General features: G+C 48.2%; 1 long non-coding RNA gene across 1 annotated transcript; it reads right to left on the bottom strand.

Annotated features, from left to right (window-relative positions):
• Positions 1–13,559: 13,559 nt before the first annotated feature.
• Positions 13,560–15,462, bottom strand: LOC111553896. The gene is made up of 2 exons (XR_002735110.2): positions 14,860–15,462; positions 13,560–14,348 (listed from the first exon to the last, which is right to left on the bottom strand). It is a non-coding gene; the product is annotated as an uncharacterized LOC111553896 (long non-coding RNA).
• Positions 15,463–17,732: the final 2,270 nt, after the last annotated feature.

Raw genomic sequence — 17,732 nt, forward strand, 5'->3', positions numbered from 1 at the left:
CTCTTGTGTGGGATATTCTTTTTCCTGGTCTCGTGACACCGTTTTTTGTTCTTTCTCATTCTCCTGTAGCATGTTCTTCAGTTCCCTGTTCGTCAGCTCCCTAAGAAAGGGTATTTGGAAAGTAAATATTTTTAGTATTTGAAGGTCTGAAAATGCCTTTATTCTGCTCTGATTCTTGATTGTTAGTTTAGCTGGGTATAGAATTTTAGCTTGAAAATATTTTTTCCTCAGAATTTTAAAAGCATTGCTCCATTGTGTTCTAGTTTTTAGTGTTGTTGTTGAGGAATCACATGCCATTCTAATTTCCAGTTCTGTGTATGACATCTGTTGCAGGCTGGGCTCCCTTGGAAGCAGACTTAGCACGCAGGATGTTTACTAAAGATTCTCCTGTGGTTAACATTTATAAAAGAGAGAGGAAGGAGGCAGGTTTAGGCAGAAGGAGATGTTGTATTGCACTGCAGGCTTGAGATAGCCTTCCTGACCCCAGGAGAGCTCTGGAGCAAGAATGACTTTTCAGAGGGTCCTGAACTGAACCAAGATATCCTCACCTTTAATGCTCCAACATCTGACAGACAGCCATTGGATATGGATCACCTGGGCATGACCTGGGGCGAGGTGCCTCTCTGTAACGTGTAGAGACCTCTGAAGGGCTGAGATCTGGAAGCCACCTGCTGACATCTGGGACAACACATGTTTTCCTGAAGGGGTATCAGAGGGGCACAGCACAGGTTCTATACTTTTTTCTCATTGAAAGCTTTTAGTTCTTCCTATTTATGTCACTTAAAAATTGACCTTTGGTCAGGCGCGGAGGCTCACACCTGTAATCCCAGCACTTTGGGAGGCCAAGGCAGGCAGATCACGAGGTCAGGAGGTTGAGACCATCCTGGCTAATACGGTGAAACCCCGTCTCTACTAAAAATACAAGAAAAAAAAAACTTAGCCAGGCTTGGTGGCAGGTGTCTGTAGTCCCAGCTACTTGGGAGGTTGAGGCAGGAGAATGGCGTGAACCCAGGAGGCGGAGCTTGCAGTGAGCCGAGATCGTGCCACTGCACCCCAGCCTGGGCGACAGAGCGAAACTCCATCTCAAAAAAAAAAAAAGAAAAAAAATTGACTTTGATGAACCCTGGAGTAAACTTACTTCATTTCTTGTGTTGGACAATTGGTGAGCTTTTTAACTGAAGAGAACCATGTCCCTCAACCATGTGAAACTGCCTTATATAATTTTTTAAATTTCCTCCCATTTGTTTTTTCTGTTGTCTTTTGTGGATTCCTGTTGGCCAGGTAGACTGAGCCTTCTACATTTCTTCTCTTTCTGGATTCCTGGAAGGCTGAACAAACAACAGGTTGGTCTTTTTACTGGACAGATTACACATGCAATGTGTGGGGTTCTTCTCTCAGGGACAGCCCAGTTATTCCAGAAAGAACCTTCTGATATTCTAGCCAAGAACATGGAGTGTGTTTGCATGGTGTGTGGAATGTGGTGTGGCGTGTGGGGGATTGGGGGGGTGGTGGTGGGTGGGTGGTATGTGACTGGGGAAATGCCATATCTGGCGAATGAAGGAGGCCTAGCAGTCCTTACTGTTCCCCAGACATTTCTTATGCCTGATGCCCTAAAATTCAACTCCTTGGTTCAATTTCCCAATAAAATGAAACTCCAGCCTCTAATCTCCAAGATATAGAGCAAGGAGGGAGACTCTGGGGTTTCAGAAGCTCAGTTTACAGCTTTTTCACCAATTCCTCTGGTTTTGAAAATTTTTGGCAAAATATATGTAACATAAAATGTGCCAGTTTTAACCCTTTTTAAGTGTACCATTCAGTGGCACTATGTACATTCACAATGTTTTGTAACCATTACCACTATCTATTTCCAGAACATTTTCATCATCCCAAACAGAAACGCTGTACCTATTAAAAAACAACACTCCATACCTTCCTGCCCCAGCCCCCGGGAACTTCTATTCTACTTTCTGTCTGTATTTATTTGGCCATTCTAGATACTTCATGCAAGTGAAATTATACAGTGTTTTCCCTTTTATGTCTGGCTTCTTTTACTTAGCATAGTGTTTTCAAGATTTTTCCATGTTGTACCATGGGTCAGAATTTCAGTACATCTTGTGGCTGAATAACACTCCATTGCAGGTATATATATCGCATTCTTTTTTACGTATCCATCCATTAACAGACACTTGGGTTGTTTACACCTTTTTGGCTATTTTGAAAACTGCGGCTCTTGGGGCAGGAGAACAGAGTCTGGAGGCAGAGAACCTTAGGCTGATCCATGCTGACTTCCTAGAACTGAATCAAGAAAAAAACCCCACCTCCAAGTAACAAAAGGATCAGCAGCTACTCCCTTTGCAACTCCCCACCCCTTTTCTGCGTTGCAGATGAAAAACGAAAGTACCTCTGATTGGTCCCCTCTTGCAACCAATCAGACTGGTCACAGACAAAGTCTTCATGGCAGCCTGAGCCCAGCTCAGAGAGGCTCACTCATTCCTCCTGGATCCAGATGGCTCAGGAACCCACTCAGCATCAAAGCCACCTATTATTTATGCATTTGGTTTAAGGCATGTAGCACGGGACTCAGAGCAAAGCTGCAGTAGCAGACTGCCCTGGAATTTAGCAGGACTGGGTTCTGGTCTGCTTGGATTCAGCATCTCCTCCTGTCATGTGACCGGGAGCCCCAGACATCGCACTCTGCATCATCTTCCCCTAAGCACAGCCCAGGGCTGACCCTCCTGCCATGACTTGGCCACACTAGTTGGCAAAAAGCTTGCCAACTTTCTACCCCACCATTTCTAGTGACCATGGTAGCCTATACCCAGAGGAAAAGATGACAGTCAATGGCAGCAAACGGGTGTCAGTAACTCTCCCAGGCCTTGGGAAGGCATCTTTTTCCTGGTCTTTGGTGTTTAATATTAAGTTTCAGCCAAGCTCATGATCACAGCTGTTGTCAAAGGACCTACAGCAAAATCCGTTTTTATTGAAGCTGAAAAGGTCAGTTTTCTTGGACGTCTCCATGGTGAAAATAATAAATGCAGCTCATTCATACACTTATGATATTTAGGTTCTTCAGCTGGAATGACCCTTGGGAAAAGACGCCTGAGATTTTAATTACGTTTCTCGTCCTTCTCACCACAGTTGCTGCAGAAGGGATGGGCTGGCGAGCCATTCCCCTCCCTGGGTCATTAGGTAGAGGTCAGGCAGTTGGCAACCTTGCCAAAGGGCATCTAGTTTAGCCTGGTTGAGCCCCAGTGGACCTGCTGGCTGAGAAGAGCAGGTTACCCACTGGGTCTGCAGTGTGGCCCAAAAGTTATGTGGCTTCTGCTGTTCAGGGCTTGACTCATCTTTGGCCTGAATTTGCAGAAGGAGGGTCTTTCCCCTCTGCCTATCCAAACCCCATCTGCGTATAGGGATTCTCTTGGGGAAAGGTGTGAGCAGCCAAGGCTCATATTGTGAGCCTTGCCAGCTTCTGGTCTCTGCAGATTAGCCCAGTACCTAAGGCAGCTCAACAGCTCTGGGGTGAGACTACTAGTGTCAGAGGCGTGTGAACCACAGCAACTCCATCTTGAATAGGAGCTGGGTAAAATGAGGCTGAAACCTACTGGGCTGCATTCCCAAACAGTTAAGGCCTTTTAAGTCACAGGATGAAATAGGAGGTTGGCACAAAATACAGGTCATAAAGACCTTGCTGATAATACAGTTTCCAGTAAAGAAGCAGGCCAAACCCACCAAAACCAAGACGGAGACGAGAGTGACCTCCGGTTGTCCTCACTGCTACACTCCCACCAGCGCCACGACAGTTTACAAATGCCATGGCAACTTCAGGAAGTTACCCTCTATGGTCTAAAGAGGGAAGGCATGAATAATCCACCCTTGTTTAGCTTAATGTCAAGAAATAACCATAACAACGGGCAACCAGCTGCCCTTGGGGCTGCTCTGTCTATGGAGTAGCCATTCTTTATTCTTTACTTTCTTAATAAACTTGCTTTTACTTTACAGACTTGTCCTGAATTCTTTCTTGATCGAGATCCTAGAACCTTCTCCTGCGGTCTAGATCGGGATCCCTTTCCTGTAATACTAGGAGTACAAGTGCATCTCGCCTGGGATTCCCGCACGATGGACTGAGGCGCAGGGAGGGGTGATCAAGAAGGCAGAGAAATAGATGCTGAGAGGCCAGGTGCAGTGGCTCATGCCTGTAATCCCAGCACTTTGGGAGGCCAAGTGGGCAGATCACCTGAGGTCAGGAGCTCGAGACCAGCCTGGCCAACATGGCAAAATTCTGTCTCTACTAAAATACAAAAATTAGTCAGATGTGGTGGCAGGCACCTGTAATTCCAGCTACTTGGGAAGCTGAGGCAGGAGCATCGCTTGAATCTGGGAGGCGGAGGTTGCACAGTGAGCCGAGACTGTACCACCGCACTCCAGCCTGTGTGATAGAGCAAGACTCTGTCAGAAAAGAAGGGAGAGAGAGAGAGGAAGGAAGGGAGGGAGGGAAGGAGGGAGGGAGGAAGGAAGGAAGGAAGGAAGGAAGGAAGGAAGGAAGGAAGGAAGGAAGGAAGGAAGGAAGGAAAAGACAAGACAAGAAAAGGCAAGGCAGGGCAAGGCATGCTGAGAAGGCAGGGTGAGGCCCAACTCCAAGGAGGGCAGGCCGTGAGGAGTGCAGGGAGGCAGCCTGCTGTTTATGTCTTTGTAGGCACTCATTCCTCATGAATCCAAGCGATTAGAGTGTGTCACCACTATCTTTTGATGTTTATTACTTTTGCCTGGTCTCTAGCAAACCCTTCAACCTGCAGATTTACATCTGTCTTCAGTTCAGCCAAGTTTTCCTCTTTTATTTTTGAATATTTTTTCTTCCCTGTTAGTTATGTTCTTTCTTCATTAATATCCATCCTCCTGATTGAATTTCCAATCTCTTTTCTTCAAAGCTGCTGCTCTGCCGATGATTGCTTCTAACTTCTCTGGTTCTTTTTTTGTTTGTGTTTATTGCTGGGTTTTTTTTTTTTTTTTTTTTTTTTTGGTGTACTCTGAAAAAGCCTCTCAAACCTAAGCTCTGTGTTACCAAGTCCGCTGTCTGAAGGGTTCCCGTAGATTCTCCGTCGCTGACTCTTCTGTGATTCTGCTGTGATGCTTGCGTCCTTGGATGCTTTACCTGACTACCAGCTCCATTTCCACCGCAGTTTGTCCTCATCCTCTCTTCCTCACTTGGTTTGCAGATTAAATGTTTTCATTTTGGAAAAGAAACCTTACATCTGTTTCCTGGAGTAAATATTTTTAGAATTCTGTTTTTTCTCTTTCCTTGATATCATGACAATATGGTTTTTTGCTCCATCTGTCTTTTCTCCAGGAGGCTGGATGGCTGAGTTCACTCTCATGCCCAAGCTTTTGCCTGTCAAGTTGAGGGCATCCCCATCCCACTATGTGAGTGAGCTGCATCTCTTATTCAGGAAGGGGGCCCCTGAGGGCAGATAGAGCTCACTACAGTGGTGAAGGGGCCATTGGAGAAGAGCCTGGGCCACCGAATTCTGCCTGCTGGAAACACTGGGTCTTCACTGGTCAGCAAAGCATCCTCATGGCTGCTGGTTCCTGGGCACAAAAGGTGCTCATGAGCAGCCGACTCATGTCGAGCCCACCTCTGCAAGTTTCAGCAGGTTCAAGAAGGGGTTCCTCCATCCCAGGAAATGCTCACATCAGCACCCCAGGGCTTCTAGGTGCAGCCAAGACTATGAGTGCGTATCTGAAGCTGGGGTGTCTGCAGGCCCTTAAGACAAGGCAGGCACTGGCTCCATCTCCCCCGTGACTGCCGCCCCTGCATGCTCACTCTGGAGAGGAGGGCATGACTTTCCACTAGCATTTCTTTGACTTTCTTTCCCACACCACGCTGCCTCCCCTGGAGGGAGGGCTGTATGTCTGCTTTAAGCCACAAATTCACTGTGGTCTCAGCAGCCTAGCACCTGACAGAAACTCCCTGAAGTTTGCAAAATGTAGTTGATGCTTTCACTGAGTTTCAGTAGGACTTCTCTTATTTTTGTTCTTTTTTTTTTAAATCCCATTCTTCTGACTTCAGACAATGGCCATCTTCATTTATACATCTCACATCTGGTAAGTTACAGGCTATGTCAGTTACCACTGGCCCTGCAAATGCATTTTACATACACATCTATGGCTAAGGAACGTAGTGAGTAATTTTTCCTAGTGAAATTTTAATAAGGGACAAAAGTTTAAAAGGACAAAAATATTTTGTATGCGTGTAAGGGTGGTGGCATGTCTCTAGGGAATTTGGAGAGAAAGCTCAGCTTCTTCCTCTAAAGATGGAGAAGATCACAGGGCCAACCTCAAGTTCTGTGGCTTAAATTAATTAAGACAACCAAGACTCGTGAGGGCCTTGGGATGCCTGACCCATGGTGGAGATCAATAAGTGAGGTTTAGGCATTATTTACCAAAAGTTATTACTTTTTTTTTCTTTCCTTCTTTCTTTTTGAGAGAGTCTTGTTCTTGTTGCCCAGCTGGAGTGCAATGGCACGATCTCGGCTCACTGCAACCTCCACTTCCAGGGTTTCAAGCGATTCTCTTGCCTCAGACTCCTGAGTAGCTGGGATTATAGACACCCGCCACCACACCTGGCTAATTTTTGTATGTTTAGTAGAGACAGGGTTTTGCCGTGTTGACCAGGCTGTTGTCGAACTCCTGACGTCGTTATCTGCCCGCCTCAGCTTCCCAAAGTGCTGGGATTACAGGTATGAACCACCGTGCTTGGCCCAAAAGTTATTACTTTTATCCCTGCTACAACTTGACTTCCTTGGTTAAATTGCTATGCTATGGTTAAATCGTATTGTGTATTCACAGCAATATATACAGCAAGTTCTAAAATACAAGAGACCTAGGGTTGGGCTTATCCTCTTACCTCCACTTCAGAACTAAAGTCAGATTCTTTAGTCAGAACTTGACTAAAGAATATTGGTGGATCTTCATACCAGTTCTGGGTGCCAAAAAAACAGCATTGTAGTAATTGTAGTACTTGAGTTTATCCTATCAAGTTAATCTTGCCCCAAACTGCTTTAGGAATAGTAAGTACAATGTTAGTGTTACTAAAATAATATAAAAATATATAAATGTTATAAATATATAAATACAAAATATATAAATAGTATAAATATGTAAATGTATAATATAAATATTATAAATGTGTGAATATATAACTATTATGCATATGTAATATATGATATAAATATTATAAATATGTGATTATCTAATATAAATATTACAAATATGTAAATATATCATATATAAAATTATAAATATATAAATATTTAGGAGTGATAAATACAATAAACATTGTCTTAGGAATAATAAATACAGAGTTTCCAAAAAATTCTTTTAGGAATAACAAATACAATAAATAATACATATAATACAATAATAGTAAATACAATAATAAATAAATCCAATATATAAATAATAAGTACAAACTCAGGAATAATAAATACAATAGATACAATAATAAATACAATAGATAATAAATACAATAGATAGTAAACACTACAGATAAATAATACAATGCAATACAATAAAACACAAGGAATAATAAACACAATACAATAATAAACACAACAGTAAATACAATTATTTTTTAGAAATAATAAATAAATACAAATATTTGTATATATACACACAGAAAGAAGAGTGACTTTAGAGAGATGCATTTATACCTAGTTTGTAACCCTTTATGTCACATGCAGTAGGAGTTAGGATTTGCTTTCAGCCCCCAAGGCAGGCCCTTCTTCCCAGTGCAGCCTCTGAATCCTGAAACGCAGACTCAGCCCAGAGCTTCAGCCGCCTCCTCATTGGTGCCTTTCTGTTGTTGCTGTTTTCTCAGAACACAATTGGTAAACGAGGTGCTGTGAACTGGGCTGTGATGAAAGGAAACCTTGAGCATTTTCCAGCATCTTGGCTGCCCAGTGTCTGCCCCAGGGTTAGTCCCCATCTCCGGACTCTCGAGTTCCCTGCTGAGTGGCAGGAAAGGAGAGCTGCATGGGGGAGACAGCACCTTGGGCTTAGGTGGTCTTGGTGCAGGCGACAGCTCTGGCTTTGCCTACTGAGTGGCCACAGGCAGCTGCACAACCTCTCTGAGCTTCGGTTTCCTGGCCTGTGAAACGGACTCACAATGCCCTCCTGGGTAGGGGGCGTCTATGGGGAGAAGAGCTCTGCGGGTGGACAATCCAGCTCTGAGTCAGCCCAGTGAGCCCCCGTCACTCTTCCTCTGGCCCAGTTATTGCTGCGGGCCCAAAATGAGGGCCCCAGAAACAGCCTCCAAAATAAAAGTTTTTCTCTGACCTTCTCCTGCCCTCCTGTTTCTCAGTCCCGTTCTCTCCTGAGGCCAACCATAAAAACTAGAATCCCTTTTCCCCAAGGCAGGTCATAGAATCCGAAGCTCTTCCCCCAAAGCCAGCCATAAAACCTAAAAATATAACTCTAACTTTCCCTCTGCCTTTCTGTGTAAAAACTGGCCATAAAGAAATTCTCTAATGATCAGTGATGATGAGCTTTTTTTCATAGGTTTGTTAGCCAATCGTTAGAGAAATACAAATCAAAACCACCAGTCAGAATGGCTATTATTAAAAAGTCAGGAAACAATAGATGCTGGCGAGTCTGTGGAGAAACAGGAATGCTTTTACACTGTCGGTGGGAGTGTGTATTAGTTCAACCACTGTGGAAGACAGTGTGATGATTCCTCAAGGATCTAGAACCAGAAATGCCATTTGACCCAGCAATTCCATTAATGGGTATATACCCAAAAGATTATAAATCATTCTGCTATAAAGACACATACATATGTATGTTTGTTGCAGCACTATTTACAATAGCAAAGACTTGGAACCAACCCAAATGCCCATCAATGATAGGCTGGATAAAGAAAATGTGGCACATATACACCATGGAACACTATGCAGCCACAAAAAAGGGTGAGTTCATGTCCTTTGCAGGGACATAGATGAAGCTGGAAACCATCATTCTCAGCAAACTATCACAAGAACAGAAAACCAAACACCACATGTTCTCACTCATAAGTGGGAGTTGAACAATGAGAACATATGGACACAGGGAGGGGAACAACACATACTGGGTCCTGTGTTGGGGCTGAGGGGCAAGGGGAGGGAGAGCATTAGGATAAATACCTAAGATATGCAGGGCTTAAAACCTAGATGACGGGTTGATAGGTGCAGCAAACTACCATGGCACATGTATACCTATGTAACAAACCTGCACGTTCTGCACTTATATACCTTAACTTAGAGTAAAGTAAAATAAAATAAAAAGAAATTCCCTAACCTACCTTGTTTGACTGTAGGTCATGAGACTTCCCCATTCCAGAAAGGGCCTTGTCCCCTTCCCAGAAGAAAGGAACGCTGCTTGGAGAGGCTAAGGAGAATCTAGACGGACAGGCCTGGCTGGGTTTTGCCATTCAGTCTATCAGCCTTTGTTATCCAATCCTGTTTCGACATGGCTGTCCATATGTTGTTGAACCTAAGCAGAAGAATGGACACCATTTCGTGCATCTTTGGGTCTTCGTTCTGAAGGTTCCTGGATGCACCTTAATAAATCATCAGAACTGGACTTCCTCACTCCCAGACACCCCTTGGTCCATTCAGCCGGGCTTCTGTGCCTCCACCAACCACAACTCCACTATTTTTACCACAATGGGCAGATTCCATTCACTTAATCACCAAATCTCCCTGGCCTCCCGCAAGGAGGCCCCAAGCTCCTCCAGCTCCTTCAGCCTGGAAGAGGGAAGAGGAAGCACAGCTCAACAGATTGTTTCAGCCACTTAAGGAAGGTTCCTGAAACCCAATAATGACCCTGTCATCACTGAAACCCCAAGTAAGCCATTAAGAAGAGAACAGGGGCCGGGCGCGGTGGCTCAAGCCTGTAATCCCAGCACTTTGGAAGGCCAAGACAGGCGGATCACGAGGTCAGGAGATCGAGACCATCCTGGCTAACACGGTGAAACCCCGTCTCTACTAAAAAATACAAAAAACTAGCCAGGCGAGGTGGCGGGCGCCTGTAGTCCCAGCTACTCGGGAGGCTGAGGCAGGAGAATGGCGTGAACCCGGGAGGCAGAGCTTGCAGTGAGCTGAGATCCGGCCACTGCACTCCAGCCTGGGCAACAGAGCGAGACTCCGTCTCAAAAAAAAAAAAAAAAAAAGCAAGAGAACAGGGCTGGACTTGGCAACACACATTTGTAATCTCTGCACTTTGGGAGGCTGAGGCAGTTAGATTGCTTGAGCCAGGAGTTGAAGACTAGCTTGGGCAACATGGGAAAATCCCATCTCTTAAAAAAAAATACAAAAATTAGCTGGGCATGGTAGAACATGCACCAGTAGTCCCAGCTATCAGGAAGGCTAAGGTGGGAGGATTGCTTCAGCCTGGGAGGTCAAGACTGCAGTGAGCTATGATCATGCCACAGCACCCCAGCTCGGGCAACATAGCTAGACCCTGTTTCAAAAAAAAGAAAGAAAAGAAAAGAAAAAATAAAACAAGCCTCTGGTGCCGACAATGAACTCCCGCCCCACAGAGTGCCCTGGAGTATACCTGATGCCCACTGGCCACTCTCTCCAGCCAGCAGGATGGCTTGTTTCCTGAGGGCTGTGATGCTGGCAGGTCAGAGGGCCACTGTGGGGAAGGACAAGAATGGGATGTCTGCCCTGTCCTCCCTCCCCCTCTTCCATGAGACTTTGGGTAACTTTGGTCAACAGACAGTTATTCCTGGGTCGGGAAATACAGGTCACATGTGCACATATACAGGCACCAACATGCCTATCTGCACACAAATACACACACAGATGTGTTTATTCACACTGACACAGATATGCACACCTGCACACTCACATATATACACACACTCATGTGCACTCCCAGGTACCACAGGGATCTGGGCAAACTTCCCATCTTCAGGGCCCCTGAGGCTGCCCCGGGCCTGGCTGGCGCTCCCTCACTTCTGGCTCTGGGTGAGTACAGGACCAGCCTGCCTGTCCTTAGACATCCTCTTACCCCCACTGCCCCTGAGCCTGGCCTGTGCTGCTCCGTGAGGCAGCCGCTATTATTTAGGCTTCCGTTTTCTTCCCCTCACCAAGGAGACCTCAGGGATCCGAGCCACCCAAGGGCAGGGGCTGCATGCGTGGCTGTATGGGATTCACTTTAGAATCTCCAGTGGTGGTGTCAGACTGTGTGGGTTCCAGAGTGTCAGACTAATTTTAAAAATCTCAGTGTCTGGGCTGGGTGCAGTGGCTCACTCCTGTATGTAATTCCAGCACTTTGGGAGGCTGAGGTGGGAGGATTGCTTGAGGCCAGGAGTTTGAGACCAACCTGGGCAACATAGTGAGACCCCCTTCTCTATGAAAAGTTTAAAAATTAGCCAGATATGGCGGTTCATGCCTGTAGTCTCACCTACTCAGGAGGCTGAGGTGGGAGGATTGCTTGAGCCCAAGAGTTAGAGACTGCAGTGAGCCGTGATTGCACCACTGAATTCCAGCCCGGGTGACAATAGTGAGACTCTATCTTAAAAATGGAACAAAAAAACCCCAGCGTCTGGTCTAGGCACAGATCCCCTAATGAGCACGCACCCTCACACACACGCAAACATCCACAAACACGAACACACACAAATCCTTAAATGCATACGTGAGTGCACATTCACACAAGCACACACCCTTGTGCTTGACATACACACACGGACATGTATACACAAGCTCACACAGACATGAGCACACCACACATATCTGCACATACACAAACATGCACAGACACAGCTACACTCAGCACAAACACATACAAGCATGCACAGGCATGCACACACATGAAAACACACACTAAAGTACATACACACACATATTCAGAGACATACACACATGTAAACCCATGCACAGAAGCCAGCATGCACACACAGGCTTGCCGAAGTGGGGGAGGACGCTGAGACGGAGCCTTGCAGCCAGTTTGGAGTTCTGCCCTGTCTCCTTTTGCACGCTTGTTCCAGGATGAGGTCTTTTGCTGAATGAACAGGAGACGCCCAGGCTTGGCTGACCTCCAAGAGAAGAGAAGCAGGAGTCACTGATTTCTCCTTCTAACTGTTTCATGTGCCTGCTGGCTGGCCCAATCCCTATCCCAGACACCCTCCCTGCCCCCACCATCTATAGGCATTCCGTGCGGCCTCCAGAGCCCCTGAACCCCAGCTCTGAGCAGCAGAGATGCCCCAGGAAGCAGGTCAGTCTCCTCCACCTGACTCTCCACCACATCCCAATTGCACCCCAACATAGACGCCACCCCATGTTCCAGACACTCAAAGTCCCCCTCCCTCCCACAGACCTCAAGTTGGAGGGTACCTTTGATGGTCACCCTGCTGCCCTGCCAAGCATGTGCCCGCTCCAAACACCTCTGCATCCTTCGAGGCTGGCTTGCATGGCCCCTTCTCTGACCTCTCCACCCCCAGACACAGCCAGGCCCTCTCCTCTGCTGTCCCTGTCCCTAGGCATTTATACCTCCATTACTGTCCTTGTCACACTGATGTTTAGTGAGGCTCAGTTGTCTCTGGAAATAGGTCTTGCCTGTTCAGTCACTTTTGGAGGCCACAGACTACATCCTCCTCATCAGAATGTGCCAGGAGCCCGGTTTGTAGTAAGCTTTCCATAAACACATGTCGGCAAAATGAATGAACGAATGAATGTGTCGACAGTGCTAAGTTGAAGCAGGTTCTGTTCTGTTTAGAGATGGGGACCAGGGCCAGCTGGAGAAGCCTCTCTCAGCTATACTGTTCTTGAGCTCAGCTGCGTCCCCAGAGGGAAGGATCTGCAGGGAAGGCTTAGCAAAGGAAATGCCACCTCCAGTCCCATTCAACAGGAAATGCTCGCCTTCCTGTATTCCTATCTGTATGGATTTAGATGATGGAATCGAAAGTTTGCATTATCACCCATCCAGCTGTGCTCAGATGAGATTTCCAGTCACACAAAGCATGGATACACCACTTGGAAGGAAATCCCACAGCGACTATGGGAGGAGGAAGCCCTGCAGTTGCGGCTCCGACAGGAGGATGTCACGTCTCCAAGTTCATTCGCCATGAGCTGAACCTCTGCCCAGTGGGCACCCACAGATGGCAAACCTCTGCCAGTGCTGAACGTCTGCCGTGTGTTCTTATCCCATGAGTCCTGGCGAGAGCGAGCTCCCTTTTCTCCCTCCCCACCCATAAGGTCAACTTGCCCCCACCTTGGCTGAGGCTTCTCCTTGTTTAGACACTTCTGATACTTGGTTCTAAGTTTCTGCATTTACCATTAAAGCAATTATCAGCTAACAATGCTCTGCACCCTAAAACAATGCAACCAGAGGATAGGAGCCTATTTGAAGTTATAAATAACTCCCTTTCTCCTGCCATTTGTTTGCAGTGCTGTATAAATCCTGAGGTGTGCGAATTTCATCATTACGAATGTTCATTAAAATGTAATAAAACTTTTTTCATTAAAAAAGTCAGCCAATGAAAATCAGCCCGGCACGCACCCTCAGACGGAGGCCCGCAATATTTGCATTGCAGAACGACTGTAATTTTATTCATGGATTGGCATAGCCTCAGCCCATCGGTAATTAAACACGGAACAGCTGTCACTCTGTCCCATCCTAGGGAGACAGGACGGAATAATGAGCCCCTATCGATGGGCTTGGTGGTAGGAGGCACGCATAGATAGACGAGGGGTGGCTGGCACAGAGAGGGGGCTGGTGTGGGCAGGGGCTGGCATGGTTGTGGGATCTCTGGGCCTGGGCTCAGGACTATACCTGGCTCACTGATTCCAGACTTCCCTTCTGGCTTCTGTGGGAAGACGGGACAGTACATACATTCCCCAAAGGCCACGTGGGACCTCGCAGAGATGGGCTTGGGGTTTTGGGGGAGACTGGGGAGTACTTTCAGCTTCCACCTTGAACCCTTCTGTGCTGTTTGAAACACGTTAACAAGCAAGCTGGTATTACTTCTGTAATTCACAGAGCTAGTTTTAAAAAGGATAGGGTGCTGAGCAGTGGCAGCAGAAGGAAGGAGGGGACCCTGGACCTGCCAGAGCTCCTGCTGGACTCATGAAGACCTGGAGAGAGAGAGGTCCCAAAACTCTCTCCCAGCTGGAAGGGATATTGAAGACCTTCTGACCCGATGTCCCATTTTGCAGATGAGAACGTCAGAGAGCTGGGGAGGTACAGTGGTTTGGAGCAGTCATTGGCTAGAGCCTGGTGCAATCCACAGGTCTGGGTTCTGGACCCCCACAGCCTACGGTGTGACCTGGAGCAGACACATCTCCAGGTCCCTGGGCCTCAGTTTCCTCCTGCATACAAGGAGTGGAGATGCGGCGTGTGTGGGGGTCAGGTGGGTGCCTTTGGGACTGGCAGCACAGAGGGGCTGGGAGCAGTCTTCCTGGAGCCCCTTTTGGGCTGGATCTATTCATTTCCTGGGGTTTCAGAAGGGGAGCCAGGGGGTGAACTAGTCTGCTGTCTGTTCCTCCCGCAGCCCCCACCTGGACTCCCCTTGCACCTCCCTGGCCCCCTGGTCTACACAACAGGTTCTTTGACCACCTCTCAGCAACCTTCCCTCCCTCCCTGCTTCTTTTAGGGTTTCCAGGTTATCTGTACCACATCACCAGCACCAGCAGGGGACAAAAGACTTTCTCCCAGAGCCCCCGAGGAGCCCAGACTAGGGATCCAAGGGCAAGACCTCAGGGCTCTGTGTTCCTGCAGGCCCAGCTCCCCGCCCACTGCTCAAGGCTGCTTACCCTCAGGGTGTGCCATGGCACATGTGATATCCATGCCAGCCCCCTTAGGGGACCCCTCCATCCTGACCTAGGCCTCCCACTGGGTCTGGAGGCCACGGGAAGGGGTGGCTTCCTCCATGAAGGCTTCTTGGCTTATCTGGGACCACAGAGCACTTGATATGGTTAGGATTTGTGTCCCCACCCAAGTCTCATCTTGAATTGTAATCCTTAGAATCCCTACGTGTCACGGGAGAGACAAGGTGGAGGTAAGTGGATTATGGGGGCGGCTCCTCCATGCTGTTCTTGTGATAGTGAGTGAGTTCTCACGAGATGTGATGGTTTGATAAGGGGCTCTTCCCCCCGTGCTCAGCACCTCTTCCTGCTGCCTTGTGAAGAAGGTGCCTTGCTTCTCCTTTGCCTTCTGCCATGATTGTAAGTTTCCTGAGGCCTCCACAGCCATGCTGAACTGTGAGTCATTAAACCTCTTCCTTCATAAATTACCCAGACTCAGACAGTTCTCTATAGCAGCATGAAAGTGGACTAACACAGCTCTCTTGTTTTTCTTGAGTCAGGGAAGAGCTGAGCAGATCTGGCCAGCCAGGTGATGGGCAAGACACAAAAGGGCCTCCCTCTGTGGGGCTGTGCTGGAGGAATTGGCTCAGTGACACCGTGGTGGGGAGCAGAGATCTTCCAGGAATGGACTGGCAGGTACTGACTGTAGTGTCTGAGATCTAGTAGACCCATGTCCTGTACCTACTGTGACAATGAAGGGGGGGGACATGCAGTGCTTTGGGTGGGGCACTGCCCATTCTAGTTGTGCAGAGGGTGGTGGGAAAGGTCGAGGGGGCCTGTCTGGGTGGTGGCCCTATGGAAGGACGGAATGAGGGATTCCCGGAGAGGGGTGATGGCTGGGAATCCCTAAGGCCATCACTGGGGGCAGGGAGTCTGCCACGTCATTGCTGGGAGAGGAAGGGGTGTGCCCACTGCCAGGCTGTTCCTTCTAGGACCCAAAGAAGGGGGGCATGTAACCCAAATCCAGAGGCAGGGGGCACCTCCATCACACCCACTGCCATACACATGTTGAGATCTGAGCGTGGCTTTGTCAGGTGCCCAGGATCTGACTTTCTCCCTGTGACCGTGAGGGTTTTATGTCCTGCTGGTCCTGATGTCCTTGGCACTGTCATGTCTGGGCCTGTGAAGGTGGCAGGATTTTCAAAGACATCTGTGGAACATAAGCTGTAATGACAGAAGAGAATGTTTGAAATCAGGGGACCTCTGCTGAGGCTCCTGGGGCCAGGCAGAGAATGTCCTGCAAGATAGGTGGCACCAATGTTTATAAAGACCTTCAGGACTGGAGAGAACGCAGCCACACAGGAGCAGGCAATCTCTCGGTTGACAACACACAGTACTTGGGATGCATGGATCCTGAGAAACACCATGGGGCATCGATGGACACACCTCTGCTCTGCTATAGGCAGAAGAGGCAAGTACTTTGGTTCATGTGAGAGCATGCATGAGAGAGTGTGGACATGTGTAGGAGTGTGTGTGTGTGTGTGTAAGCGTGCACAATGTGAGTATGCATGTGTATAACCATGCCGACGTGAGCAATTGTGCATATGAGAGAGTGTGCATGGCTGTGAACATGCCCCTGTGACAGTGTGCATGCGTGCAATTGTGCACATGTGAGAGTGTGTGAGCACACACGTGTGTATGTGTGACAAGCCCATGTGAAAGTGTGCCTGTGTGTGTGCGTGTGCATATGTGTATATGTGAGTGTGTGCAACTGGGCAAGTGTGTATGTCTCCACTAAAATGTGCAGTCAGGAGGGCCTGGGGACCCAGGAGCCAGTTGAATGTTTCCGCCCCAGCGCTCCTTTCAGCCCTTCCCTTATTAGTGGACTCATGGGACAAGCCTTCAGGAGTGGAAGGTGTCATTCCCACAAGGTAGACCTGGGGGCTATCCCCGAGGCCCTTGCAGCTATCTAAGACTAAGATGGTTTGAAGCCAGTGAAGAGAAGGCTTTCTTGGGTGCAGAGCCACAAGGCCCCCAGCACCCGCTAGCAGCTTTAACGGCTGTGGCTTCCGGGTGAGGGCTGCCCCTAGGAGAGAAAACCTGCTCAGAGTGGGCGGGAGTTTGAATCCACTTTTGGCCTTCAGTGCCTGGTGGTGGTGCGGGGCTGGTGGATGTGCAGGCCAGACACGACTCAGCTCCAAAGGCAGGGCCCCAGGGGGATTTGCCTGAGAACACTGAGGCATCCAACAGCTCCGCAAAGAGCTGGGGCGATCGCTAAGAGGAAGGAGCCAAGTTGGGCACCACAGCACCCAGTGATCCAGGCTCTCCCGCGCATAGTCAGATCCTACTGTGCTGGAGCTATGGCCGCTGCCCTTCCCCGCCATCCCCAGCCCCTGCTCACTTCCCTAGCTCCTTCCTTCCAGCCCGTGCTATTTGGGGAGGGACAATGCAGAACTGGTTTGGGCACAATACAGGACCCTGGCTGAGCGGAGGGGCCCTGATGGAAGAAGGCAAGGAGGCACTGCTGAGCCAGCAGGAACTATGCTTCTGCCACCCAAGAGCATGTGGGGGCAGGGCCTCCTTCTGGGCTGGGACATTGCCTGGTAGCCTCTCCCTGTCTCCTCTGCCCACACCTTATACCAGCGACAGCATCCAGTGCTCCACAATGCTCCTGACGACAGCCATGGCTGCGATTTATTGAGTGGTTAACTCTGTCCAAGTCCTCTGCTTGACGCTATACACCAAGATATCTCTACTATAGACAGATAATGACGATGCATAACAGGCCACGGGAGTGATTACTCTCTCCCTTTAGAGGTGGGGAAACAAGCTTGCGGGACTCATAGAAATATAACTCTTGGATACAGTCCTACAGCTACAGCAGGTTGAAGCCAAAATGGGATGTATTGGCTCATATATCCAAAAACTCTGGAAGCAGCCCCAGCTCCA

Source organism: Piliocolobus tephrosceles, chromosome 21 (assembly GCF_002776525.5).
Source record: "Piliocolobus tephrosceles isolate RC106 chromosome 21, ASM277652v3, whole genome shotgun sequence".
Lineage (NCBI taxonomy): Eukaryota > Metazoa > Chordata > Mammalia > Primates > Cercopithecidae > Piliocolobus > Piliocolobus tephrosceles.